At 44.5% G+C, this 13778-nt stretch overlaps 1 protein-coding gene across 3 annotated transcripts in view; it reads right to left on the bottom strand.

Annotated features, from left to right (window-relative positions):
* Ahctf1 (AT-hook containing transcription factor 1) overlaps positions 1-508 on the bottom strand; it is a 56860-nt gene extending 56352 nt beyond the window's left edge. For all 3 annotated transcript variants that reach the window (XM_036202121.1, XM_036202122.1, XM_036202123.1), the window contains exon 1: positions 150-508. The gene's annotated coding sequence lies outside the window, so the exon portion shown is untranslated. The remainder of the gene's footprint in view (positions 1-149) is intronic.
* Between the last annotated feature and the right edge of the window lie 13270 nt (positions 509-13778).

Here is a 13778-nt window from a genome sequence, read left to right as displayed (position 1 = left end):
GCCCGAGCGCTGGAACGAGCCGCACCGGTCGCGGCTCGCGGACGCCGCTTCCCCGCGCGGAGAAGCGAAGGAGCGCCCGGCCTAGGCCCCGGCCTCTCCGCCCCGTCCGCCCCGCCCTCGGCGCGCGGGCCTGCCGCTCCCCACCCTACCTGAGCCCGCGGGCCAGGCCGCCGAGTGCCGCGGCGGGCGCCTGCTGCTTCCGCGCAGTCCGTCACAGCATCTCCCGGGAGACACGGCCCGGCGCGCCCCCGCCCGCGGAAGCCGCGTCTCGCTCAGCTACTCGCCGGCCCCCTCAGGCCCCGGGAGCGCCTTGGCCCGGCCGCCCAATCCCGGCTTCGAACTCGGCCGCTGCCCGCGCCGCGTCCTCCCCGCTGGCGACTCGACTTACTGGGCTGGCACTGCGCGGGCCGCGCTCTGCGCACTACCCCGGGCGCACTGCCCGAACCCCACACACCGCCTCTCCGCCGAGGGAAGGATCGCGGCCAGGGCGGGGAGCCGAGCGCAGATCGCGCTGCGGGGCCCGGACTTCTCGCGAGGGTTCCGGCCTCGGGCGCCGACTCCGCGGGAATTTTCAAACTTTCCCTACTAGGCCTTGCGGAAAGGGAGGAAAGGGAAACCGCTTTGGGAAGAAAGGTTCATTTACGTACATCAGGGTCTCCCCGCCTCCTAGGAGTGGATAGGAGAAAGACTACAAGTCCCACGGTGCTTTGCGCGCTGGGCGGGGTGTAGGGAGTGGCAGGCTTCGCCAAGCTCATGGCCGGGGTATTCTGGCGGCGGTTCCTGCTGGCAGCCAAGCCATAATCTTTCCTCTTTGACTGCTACACTTGCCTCCGTGTTTTCCGTTCTGTGCTCCAACTTTTCATGCAAAAAGCGTACCCAAGACTTGAGAAATGTTTACTCGTTTTCCAAACAGAAGTGTGCTCACGCCTCCTAGCTTATTTGTTGTCTATCGGAACCTGAGTGTCTTCTGCTGACAGCACGTGCGTGGCATGCACGAAGCTCTGGGTTTCATTACGCCAAACCTATGTTACCTTTTTGATTTGTTCGTATTGCGAGACCAGGAGTTAGACTCCTTAGTAGGCAGATAGGGAGAAGGACTGTGGCGGTTTTCCAAGATAGCCAGCTTCGTCCTCAACCGGCTGACTTGAGACAGAAGCCTGGCAGCTTTTGTCTCCTACCAGCAGACCCCCTGCGGATGGACTGGTACAGTAAGTTCAAGGCCTGATCAGGACACGTCACGCAACCGTGTGGGATCAGTCACCAACCATTAAGTCTGTCTGCAGACTGACCAACCCGAGGGAGGAAGTCTCAGTGGAGGCTTTAAAACCCCAGGCCCAAGAAGAGAATTTTCAGCTTCCCTAGTACCTGTTCTGCTTCGCAGAGGGTCGGTCTCTCTCTCTCTCTGTCTGTCTGTCTCTCTCTCTCTCTCTCTCTCTCTCTCTCTCTCTCTCTCGTGTGTGTGTGTGTGTGTGTGTGTGTGTGTGTGTGTGCTGCATGTGTGTTACCTCGCTCCCAATAAACGCCTTTCTTAACTGCTAATTCTGCTACTTGTACTTTGTCTTTTAATTCCCTCTCTCCTTTTTAATTTTATTTTATTTCCTCCTTCCTTCTTTCCTTCCTATTTGTTTGTTTGTTTGTTTGTTTGTTTTCTGAGACAGGGTTTCTCTACACTGGCTGTCTTGGAACTCCCGGCTGGCCTCTGTGCCCCCAACCCCCAGTGTTGGGATTAAAAGCCTGTGCCACATTTTAATTCTTTGTAATTTAAAAGTCTCTCAATATCAGCTTCTTTTATTTTTAAATATCACTGTTTCATTATGAAGAACAAAATTTATAAGGTTAAGAATTAAAACAAAATACCATAAACCAGTTTTTAAAGTAAAACGTACACATTCCCAAAGTGACTGAATTCTACCACCAAAGACAGAGCTCTAAACCTAGCTGTTTAGTAAGTATCTGATCTAAAGACAAGTGGACCAATTCTTTCAATTTTAATCCAAACAATCACCCATTGCTTCATTTTTTTTTTTTTAAAGTTTTCATTTCAGACATTTCATGTTCATGAAATCCAGGCTGGTCTTGAACTCCTGAAGTTTTCTGCCTTCTTTTTCCAAGTGCTATGAATCCAGGCATGTACCACTATTCCTAGTTATCTACTTTTAAAATCTGTGCTGGGGCCCCGTGGCAGTGGTGTATGCCTTTAATCCCAGCACTCGGAGGCAGACCAGGCGGATCTCTGTGAGTCCAGGCCAGCCTGGTCTACAGAGCGAGATCCAGGACAGGCACCAAACTATACAGAGAAACCCCGTCTTGAAAAACAAAACAAACTAAAAACACAAAAAACAAAAAACACTGTGCTGGAAAAGTAGAATCCAAGGGCAGAGATCTACATTCTGACCTCCAGAAGTTTACATTCTAGAAGATGGCATTCATAATCACAATATCAGACACAGGAATAAAATCAGACATTGAATCCTAGAAACAAATTGAGATTTAAAAAAAAAAAAAGGCACAGACAAAAGGTGGTAGTTAGGAGCATGATTTTGAAATGTGAGAATTTAAAAAATTTAAGCTGGCATGCCAAACTGAAGATGAGCCCCAAAACATCAAACACCTTTTCAGGAATGTGAGCCCAAAGAGTGGTGCTGATTCTGTATAGCTGAATAGAAAATCCATGAAACGAGTTTGGATGGAACAGCCATGCTACAGAGATCTGTAAACTAATCTGAAGAACACTTCATTCTTGGAGTCCCTGTAAATTTATAAAGTTAGAATCTAAAAAGGAAATGTTTTTAGTGGAGATCTATGGCCCAACTTTAAATGTTTACAAAATTAGGTTGCCTTACAAATTAGTAACATTTTAATACTAAGTTACTATGAGCCTCACACCTGTAATCCAACTATTCCAGGGGTTGAGGAAATTCAAGGACTGCCTAGGCTACAAAGTGATAACTGTCTCTAAAAAAGAGGAAAAAAAATAAAAAAGAGTAGCTCAAGGTAGTTCATGCGCCTAACAGTGTGAGGCCATAGATTCAATCCCCAAAACCACCAAAAGTACAAATAAATCACAGAATATGGTCTTCACATAGCATCTGTCACGACCTTCATGTGAAGTAAACTCACCCCAACAACTGTCTTTCAAGAAGCTGACAGTTAAAGCTAAGCAGACTTCTTAAAGCCCACGGATTCTTTAGGATATCAAAAACCAAATTATGTTTTGTTCTAAAGAACCCACGTTCTTTGGAATGTCTCCAACTGTCTATTAAAAACATGGTGGCACACAACTTTAATCCCAGCACTCAGGAGGCAGAACCAGGCAGATCTCTGCAAGTTCGAGGCCAACCTTTTAGCCTGGGCTACAGAGTAAGTTCAAGGAAAGGCATCAAAGCTACACAGAGAAACCCTGTCTTGAAAAACAAAAAGAGACAAACAAACAAAAAGACTGTAAAGTTAGCCAAATCTGGTTTGTTTTATTGAGTCTTGCTTTAGTCCAGGCTAGCTTGGAATTCTCAATCCTCCTGCCTCAGCCTCCTGAGTTCCGGGATTACTGGTGTATGTCACTGGGCCTGGATGGATTTACCAATGTTTTCTTGCTGTGGAGGCTTTGTCTTCCTACAGGAGTGATCAGCTTTGGGAAAATTACTCCCAGTCACCCCCCCCACACACTCAGTTTCCCCCACGTAAGAACGCAAAGAGGTAACAACTTTATTACTGCCACAGTGAAGTGATTTGGTATGTGTCAGACATTTATGAAAGTGTTCAGCTTGGTTTCTTGCAAGTACTCAAAAGCTGCTAGTACAGCCAAGGTGTCTAGTTCTCCGATAGGATCCTTGCCTGGTGTGTATGAGGCCCTGGTGCCCAGCACTGCAAAAAAAAAAAGTATTCATATAATCACTCCAAATGAAAACTATTAAACAGGCATGCCTGATTTCTTCAGAGTAAGAAGTGGAGGGTTTGGCCTAATTCTTCTCCGGCTATAGAATGGATACAATTGGTATTGTGCTTTTTACACGGTTAAAGTACTGTCCTGCAAACCGGCGTTGAATGGACACACCAAGACAGCCTCAGGATATTCTCCTTGAGTCTCTCCCTTCCCAGCCAGTTGTTTAGGGAAATCTGACTGGGTTCTTGTTCTCTGTTACAGGCTTAATTGTACCCCTCCCCCTGGACATTTTGAAATCCTAACCTCTAGGACTTTCAGAATGTGACCTTGCTCCAAAATACATCGTTGCAAATGTAACTAGTTAAGATTGTCAAACTGAGGATGGCTAGGCCTTGTGACTGTGAATATAGTCACCTTGAGCTACACAGGAGGAGCCCATCTGAAATAATCCATAGTAAAATCCTTAAAACTGGGGGAGGGCCAGGTGGTGATGGCACACAGCTTTAATGCCAGCACGCAGGTAAATCTGAGTTCAAGCCAGCCTGGTCTACAGAGCGATTTCCAGGACAGGATCCAAAGCTGCACAGAGATCTTGTCTGGGGTGGGTGGGGAAGAACTGAGGTGTGGAGAGAATAATAGCTCAGGTACAGCACTTACCTAGAGGCTTGATGCCCAGGATTCATTCCCCAGCACTTAACATTAATTAATAACTAATTAATCGGGACCTAAATTTTGATTGTCTGAAGAAAATTTACAGGGTACCAAATATGGTAACACATGCCTTTATTCCTGGAATTTAGGAGGCAGAGGCAGACAGAGCTCTGTGTTCAAGACCAGCCTGGTCTACATAGAGTTCCCAGCCAGTTAGAGTTACATGGTGAGATCCTGTCTCCAAAAAAAAAAGTGAAAAAAAAAAGTGAAAAAAGATAGCATACAGAGATCTTTTGAAGAACTTTTAAAAAGCCACTACTCAGTGTACAAACTTAGGCTTCAGTCAGCCCCTATGCACATCCACACAGAAAGGGGAATTCTGAGGTGGAAGTAGACTTGGAGGAGTATTTGGAGGAAGAAGGCAGAATGGCCTGCCACAGACTGTTTTGCAAAAGGCCTTAAGGAAATCTCTTGATTCTGTGTGTGTATGTGTGCACAGTGTCTGTGCATGTTTGCATGAGTATGGGAGCGTGTGTGTACTTGTGTCTGTAGAGACACAAGGTTGATAGTGGGAACCTTCCTAGATTGCTTTTCCACATTACTCTTTTGAGGCAAGGTCTCCCAATCAAATCCAAAGTTTGCCCACATGGCTAATCTCGATAGCCAGCTTGCTCTGGGGATCCAAGTCTCCTCCTTCAAAGGCTGGATTTATAGGTGAGCTACCATAGCTACTGGGTAGTCATATTTATGTAGGTTCTGGGGGCCTGAACTCTGGACTTCTTGGTTTCATAGAAAACACTTCAACTACTGCAGTGGTATGTAGGACAAACTGGGAAATCCTAAACCCAAGGCTAGGCTATGTGAGACCTTGTTTTAAAAACAAAGGAGGACTGATCTCCAAAGTATATAAAGAACTCAAGAAACAAGACATGAAAATACTGAACAATCCAATTTGAAAAATGGGCTAAAGAGCTAAACAGAATTATCAAAAGAATCTCTAATGGCTGAAAGACATTTAAAGAAATGCTCAACATCCTTAATCATCAGAGAAATGCAAATCAAAATGACTCTGAGAACCACCTTACACCTGTCAGAATGGCTAAGATCAAAAACACTAATAACAATCTATGTTGGAGAAGATTCGGAGCAAAGGGAACACTCCTCCACTGTTGGTGGGAATGCACACTTGTACAACCACTGTGGGAATCAGTATGGCGGTTTCTCAGAAAATTGGGAATTGATCTACCTCAAGACCCAGCCATACCACTCTTGGGCATATACCCAAGGAATGTTCAATCATACCACAAAGATACATGCTCAACTATGTTCCTAGCAGCGTTATCATAATAGCCCGAACCTGGAAACAACTTAGATGCCCGTCAACTGAAGAATGGATTAAGAAAATGTGGTACACCCAGTGGCGGCTCACACCTTTAATCCCAGCACTCAGGAAGCAGAGCCAGGCAGATCTCTGAGTTCGAGGCCAGCCTGGGCTACCAAGTAAGTTCCAGGAAAGGCACAAAGCTACACAGAGAAACCCTGTCTCGAAACACCCCCCCCCCCAAAAATGTGGTACATATACACAGTGGAGGACTACTCGGAGAAAAACAATGACCGCATGAAATTTGCAGGCAAATGGATGGAACTAGGAAATATCATCCTGAGGTAATCAAACCCAGAAGGACAAACATGGTATGTACTCACTCATAAGTGGATTCTAGATGTAAAGCAAAGAACAATCAGACTGCAACCCACAGAACCAGGGAGGCTATATAGCAGGAGGGCCCCTAGGATGACTGTGGCTTATAATAAGTTTTGGTTTTACTCAGTCACTGGGCAAGCTTCAGTGAAACATTTCACTATTAGGATAATAATTTGTTACTGTATCAAGCTGATAATAGGGAAAAAAAAGGTCTAGAGACACAGCTTTGTAGCTGGAGTTTTCTCCAGTCCTGCTCAGACCTGCAGCTGCTCAGACCCAAATAAAACACACAGAGCTTATATTAATTACAAACTGTATGGCCTAATGGCGCAGGCTTCTTGCTAGCTAGATCTTACATCTTAAATTAACCCATTTCTATATATCTGTACCTTGCCACATGGCTCATGGTTTACCAGTATCTTTACATCTTTGCTATCATGGTGGCGGCTGGCAGCGTCTCCTGACTCAGCCTTCCTGTTCCCAGAATTCTCCTCTCTGCTTGTCCTGCATATATTTCCTGCCTGGCTACTGGCCAATCACCATTTTATTAATCAAATCAGAGCAACACATTCACAACATACAGAGCGGTATCCACACACAGCTCAGTTGGTGCTTGCTTAGTGTACACAAAGTTCCAGGTTTGATCTCCAGTAACCCATAGGTGCAGCTGCTCATACCAGTAATTCCAGCACTCCAGGGGTAGAAGGAAATTTAGATAATTCTCAGCTACATAGAGAGTTCAAGGCCAGCCTGGCTACACAAAACACTGCCTAAATAAACAACAAATACTTAAAACCTATAAGAAACCCTCAGTAATAAAAACGAAGAAACCTAAAACCCAGGGTTAGTAACACACATGGGACTCTGATAAGGCCCTGGGCATCTTAGGGGAATTCCCCTTAGTGTTGTAAATTGTCAAGTCATTAGTGTTGCCTTCCATAACAGTTCCTGTGTACAAAGACGCAGCGTAGGGATGGACAAATGACTTGTCTGTCCTCCACTGAACAGAGCTCGCTAATCAAGCCATCTTCCTACAGTAACACGAGGAGCTTGTACAGACTCTCCCAGAGAGCTGAGGGCACTAAGAACCATTCAGCTGGAGAGTAGACCCGTGCTTTGGTGTGCATTCCAGGCTTCACTGCCCAGCAGCTTACAGCCGTGGGCAGGCCAGGCAGTGTTTCCAACTGTCCCAGGGAAAAGAGTCCAAACTGACCTCATGCCAGCTTTACCCGTTCAGCCCATATTGCTCCACCTTCCTGGGGAGGAAGTTCCTTCCCCTGACTGCCAATCACTGAAACAGGTCTTATTGTTACTGTAGCTCCTACAAGACAATCAAGAATCCTGTGTCACCGAAAGAGGAGGGATACAGATCAGGATAACGGGGTTTCAATCATCTAACATTTTACTGTGACAGTTTTTTTTTCCCTTTGGTAGTACCGCGTATTAAACCTAGGCCTACTAGGCAAACACTCTACTGCCAAGCCCACTTTTTTACTTTTTTAGACTTGTTTTTTTTTTTTTTAAATGTGTTTGAATGTTTGCCTGCCTGTATGTATGTACACCCATGTGCCATGTCACGTACTTAGAGAAGCCTACAGAGGGCATCAGAAACCCTAGAATGAGTTACTAGACCATTGTGAAATGCCATGTGAGTGCTGGATACTGAATCCAGGTCCCTGTGCAAAAGCTTTAAAAAGTGCTTTTAACTGCTGGCCCTAATAGAGAGACCTAAATAGGTACAGCCATTTTTGGAAAGTACAGTCTGTTGAAATGGGTTCCTTGAAAAATATTTGAGATTTTTTTTTTTTTAAACTGAGGACCAAACCCAGGGCCTTGGTGCTTGCAAGGCAAGTGCTCTACCACTGAGCTAATCCCCAACCTCAATGTTTGAGATTTATCTCCTAGTTCTTATATGTTTTTAAAATTTAAATAGATTTCATTATATAATAGGGACTAGACAAATGGCTCAGTGGTTAAGAGCACTGGCTTGCTCTTCCAGAGGTCCTGAGTTCAATTCCCAGCAACCACATGGTGGCTCACAACCATCTGTAGTGAGATCTAGCGCCATCTTCTGGCATTCAGGCATATATGCAGGTAGAACAGTATATATATAATCTTTAAAAAGTATATATAATATTAGCTCATTATTAAATGATTAAAAGAATGAGTTAAGCCTGATAGCATATACTTGTAGTTCTAGTACTAGGTAGACCAAGGGAGGAAGATTTACTGTGAGTTCAAAAGCCAACTTGGGGGCTGAAGAGATGTCTCGGTGATTAAGAGCCCTGGAGACTCTTCCAGAGGTCCTGAGTTCAATTCCCAGCATCCATATGGCAGCTCACAACCATCTGTAACTTGTCCAATGGGACCTAATACCCTCTTCTTTCTTTGTTTTTATTTTTTCGAGACAGGGTTTCTTTGTGTAATAGCCCCAGGCCTTTCCTAGAACTCACTCTGTAGACCAGTCTGGCCTCGAACTCAGAGATCCACCTGCCTCTGCCTCCCAAGTGCTGGGATCAAAGGTGTGCACCACCACTGCCCTGCAATACCATCTTCTAGCGTGCAGACATAAATGTGTCATACATGAAAATACCCAAATACATAAAAGACAAAGCCAGACTGGGTTTCATAATAAGTTCAGGCAAGCCTGGGCTACATATCTTATCACAAAAAAAACTCCCCAAAAGAACAAAATACAGTTGAACACAGTAGCACACACTTGAGGACCAGGAGTCCTGCTGTGTAGTTCAGGTTGGCCTGATACTTGCTAGACAGTCCCGGCTAATTTCAGACTCAAAGGCAATCCTCCTCCCATCAGTGCTCTTGATTGCTGAAATGATAAGCATGCACTGTGGTGACTGAATTCTAATTGGTCCTTAATAATAAAAACCTAGCCAGGCGGTCGGTGGCGCACGCCTTTAATCCCAGTGCTTGGGAGGCAGAGCCAGGCCGGTCTCTGTGAGATCAAGGCCAACCTGGTCTACAGAGCGAGATCCAGGAAAGGCACAAAGCTACAGAGAAACCCTGTCTCAAAAAATAAAATATTTTATTTTATTTTAAACTTGGAGTCAGATATTGGGGTGAAGCAGAAAGAGCAGAGAAGCAGAGCAGCAGCCACCAGACAGACTTTTTTTTTTTATTGTAAACAAGCTAGTTGAGCACTATCCAGCCTTCAAAGATGCTTTATTTTATTACACATTTAAAATGGGAGAAGGCTGGAGAGGTGTCTTAGAAGTTAGGAACACTTGTTGCTCTTGCCAGAGGGCCTGGGTTCTCTCTCCAGCACCCCAAATGTTGGCTTACAACTATCTGTAACTCTAGACCGAGGGGATCTGACACTCTTGTCACCTCCGAGGAACCCCGGCATGCACGTGGTACACCAACAATCTGCATCACATGCCAGGTAAAACATTCATACACACAAATAATAAAATTAATACATCTTAAAAAATAAAATGGGGTCAGGAGCTCAGTGTGCACGTGGAGGTCTGAGGACCAGCTCTTAGGAGTTGATCCTTCTCTCACCATGTGAGTCCCAGGGATCAAACTCAAACTCAGGTCATCGGGCTTGATAGCAGACATCTTCATTTCATGGGTCATCCTTACCAGTACTCGAAGATGCTTTTTAACCACACCCGAATCCTACCTGTTATCCACAAGACTAGACAGGGGATGGGGCCAAGTCACCCAATACAAGCCTATCTTATGAGAAAGTGTTGACTAGCTCTGTAACTCACTGATGGTCAATTTGTACACATGATGGGATGTGAACAGCTAAAACACCATATTAAAATAATGTCACAACACAGTGCAGAGCTGAGGACCCAACCCAGGGCCTTGTGCTTGCTAAGCAAGCGCTCTGCCACTGAGCTAAATCCCCAATCCCTAGCTTTAATTTTTAATTGGATTTGGGACTACAAAGAGACCATTTGCATTATGTGTCTGTAGAGAACAACAGAAACATTTAGGAAGATCTATGAAATTTTATCCTGATGGAGATGTGATATGCCAATAGCCCAATTTACTCTTTTCTTGAGACATTTTTTTTTTTTCTGGATGATTTGTTCTTTTTCTTCCACATGTCTCATTTGTCCAGTGGTCTTCAGATTCCTTAGCTGGATGCCTTCATTCTCTTGGAAAGGCAAAAGAAAACCCTTGCCCCAGCCATGGCACCACCATGTCCAGCTTGCCGTGCATTTTTGGCTGTGGAGTCGGTGAAAGGTCAAACATGGCAGTTGTGTGATGACCGTGCTGCAAGCGTGCTTTGCTGTGACAAAGTAACCTAAAACGCGTCTGTTACTGATTGAAGAAACTGAGTTTCTTAAGTAACTTGGAATTGTTTGTTTTTCCTGTCAGGTTTCGCCATGTCATTATTGAAGGAAGCAGATTGTAATCCTTCCTGTTTTCTGTTCAAAGATACTGTAAACACATCAGCAAAAAGGGAACTGTGGTCTCAAATATTCAGAGACTGAATTTTTAGACACAGCAAATTTCCCTCTCAAGCAGGGAATAGGCCTTAGGGAAATTGTGTGCCGACTATAACTATATATAATACGGTACACTAGACACAGTTTTAATGGTTTAGGCAGTGACCCACTGCTTTCTTGGATGCTAGTTATCAAAATATGAATAGTAAAAGACAAGTTGGCTCTGGGCATAAATAATTTAGTTCCATTTTAAGTGACAAGGCTGTCATATAAGATCTCAGCCCATGAAGTTTTTCATTCAGGTTATATGTCAATAGTTACTTAGAATCAGTACAAATAGTTCCAAAAAGACCATGAGGGCTGGAGAGACGGCTCAGTGGTTAAGAGTGCTTGCAGTTCTTCTAGAGGTCCTGAGTTCATTTCCCAGCACCCACGCCTGAGTGCCCCTCCCCCATTGCTTTAACACCAGCTCTAGGGGAGCCTGCACCCTTCTTTTGATCTCTAGACATACACACACATCCATACCCCAGACACATTAATAAAAAGAAATCTTGCCACAGGTGGTGGTGGCACACACTTTAACCCCCAGCCCACTCAGGAGGCAGAGGCAGGTAGATCTCTGAGTTCGAGGCCAGCCTGATCTACAAAAAGAGTTCCAGGATAGCTAGAAACTATTAACACAGAGAAACCTTGTCTCAAAAAAAGCTACTAAAATAATCTTAAAAAAAAAAAAAAGTAAAGGATCTATGAAGCTCTTTTAAGTTCAGAATGGTTGTTTATTGGAGACAGATCTCAACCTATATTATCCAGGTTGGTCTTGAACTCACTGAGTCTCATCTTCTAAGTAGCTAGGACCACTGGGATATGTCTCCAATTAGACCTCATCTATTACTTTTTAAATGTTCATCAAAAAGGTGGACTGCCTGACTTGACTGATGCATTGAAACCCATAGAAGGGTCAATTTGAAGGTCAAAAAAAGTCAGCTATTTTCAAAGCCTCTCTTAAAATCAAAGGAGAACATGCTTAATTCCAAAGAGCCATCTTTAGCATCATGATTAAAAAATTTACACACACCGCATTCCTATAATTAGGCCATAACACTTCATTACATTAAAAGCCACCTCCAGCTGCACTAGCCTATAATGGTCTGTTTATTCATTCATGTGATAATCATGCATTACCACCTCCTATTTCATAAGCATATAGGAGCTTAATAAAGGCTTTTAAGTATATGAACGCAATTCTTTTACCTCCTTACAGTGCATTTGAAAGTCTAATCCCCATTATTTCCTCACTATGCTACTGCCTCCACTCCATAAAAGGGAAGGCCATTGCTATATACACTACTTATGTCCAAGTGAGTTGGCTTTGAGAATGATCTTCAAGTTCTGTTCCTCCTTTATAGATAGATTTTCAGAGATCCGTCTGGAATGTCTGCTACTCAGTATCCTAAATCTACTTACTGCCTGTTGCTGGCCTTCCTTGTAGTCCTTTGGCTCTAGACAGATTGGTTTGCTTCTCATCAACCTTCTCCTTCAGGTGGATGAAAGGTGCATTCTGCTCTCCTTCATGGCTGCTGTCCCTGGGCACTCAGCCAAGCCTGGGAAAAGGGCCTTTAGGTATCCCAGCTTTTCTGGTGAAGGGACTCTGGCTGCTGTGATCATTGGCTCTTAAAGTTGAACAGATTAGCAAAGTGTCCTTCTAACTACCCGCCCTCACCACTCAAGGGGAAAGGTCTTCTCAAGAAGCAAGAAGTCCAGGGGCAGGGGCATGGAGAGATGGCTCAGCAGTTAAGGACACTGGCTGCTCTTCCAGAGGTCCTGAGTTCAATTCCCAGCAACTACATGGCAGCTCACAATCATCTATGGTGGGATCTGATACTGTCTTTAGCATAACGACATACATGGCAGATAGAGCATTCATGCACATAAAATAAATAAATCTTCTAAAAAATGCAAAACGAAGTAAACGTAAATACAAAAAAAAGTGAGAAGCAGGGGCTGGAGGGATTAGCTCAACAGTTAAGAGCACTGGCTTCTCTTTCAGAGAACTGAGATTCAATTCCCAGCACCCACATGATGGCTTACAACTACCTGTAACTCCAGTCCCAGGGGATGCAACAATCTCTTCTGTCTTCTGTGGGCATTCACGCATGTGGGACACAGACATATATTCAGACAAAACAAACACAAATATTTTAAGTGAGAAGCAAGCAGGCTTGTTTACATGCTTGTAATCCCAGCACTTGAGGCAAGGATGTTGAGTTTTTAGGTCCACTATCACAAATCTGAAACTTTTCTTTGGGGAAGCCTACACACAATCCTTTTATTTTATTTTATTGGTTTTTCAAGACAGGGTTTCTGTGTAGCTTTGGAGCCTGTCCTAGAACTCGCTTTGTAGACCAGGCTGGCCTCAAACTCAGAGATCCACCTGCCTCTGCCTCCCAAGTGCTGGGATTACAGGCGTGTGCCACCACGCCTGGCTACACGATCCTTCTTCAGCTATCTCAGAGTATCAAGGTGGGGCAAGAAGGGGCTGGGAGAGATGATTCAGAGGTTAAGAGCCACTGGCTGCCTCTTACAGAGTTCTAGGTTCAATCCCCAGCACCCACATGGCAGCTCACAACTGTCTAACTCCAGTTCTAGGGGATCTGGAACCTTTACACCAATGCACATTAAAGTTAAATAAAATTTTTTTTAATGGGGCAAGAAGTCACAAAGCCCTGTCCAAAATGATGTTTATGTTACAGGAGTGGCCTTTCATAATGGATGGGAAGGGGCTGGTTAACAGTGCTTTATCAGGCTTCTGCCGCCAGCTGGGTGAATTCCGATGTGTGGCTTAAGCTCTGTGCTCCATCACTGGAACTTTGCAGCCCAGTGACAGGAAAATGACCAGTGAGACTAACATTAGTGTCTAGTGAATGACACTGACACCCTCTAGTGACCCAGGCTACAAATCTGGTTGTTACCCTAGACTTCTGCTCTTCCTTATACCCCACAATGGATTTATCTACCCAGTCCTGAAGGCTTTACTTCGTGTATATCTTCAAACTTTATAGCCTTTTTGCTCAATAGACCTGGATATTGACCTCACTGATAATCATCAACATTATTCAAA

The sequence above is a fragment of the Onychomys torridus genome, chromosome 11, assembly GCF_903995425.1.
Source record: "Onychomys torridus chromosome 11, mOncTor1.1, whole genome shotgun sequence".
NCBI classification, from domain to species: domain Eukaryota; kingdom Metazoa; phylum Chordata; class Mammalia; order Rodentia; family Cricetidae; genus Onychomys; species Onychomys torridus.
Note: the sequence above shows the minus strand (reverse complement) of the source record. Positions and strands in the feature narration are given on the sequence as shown.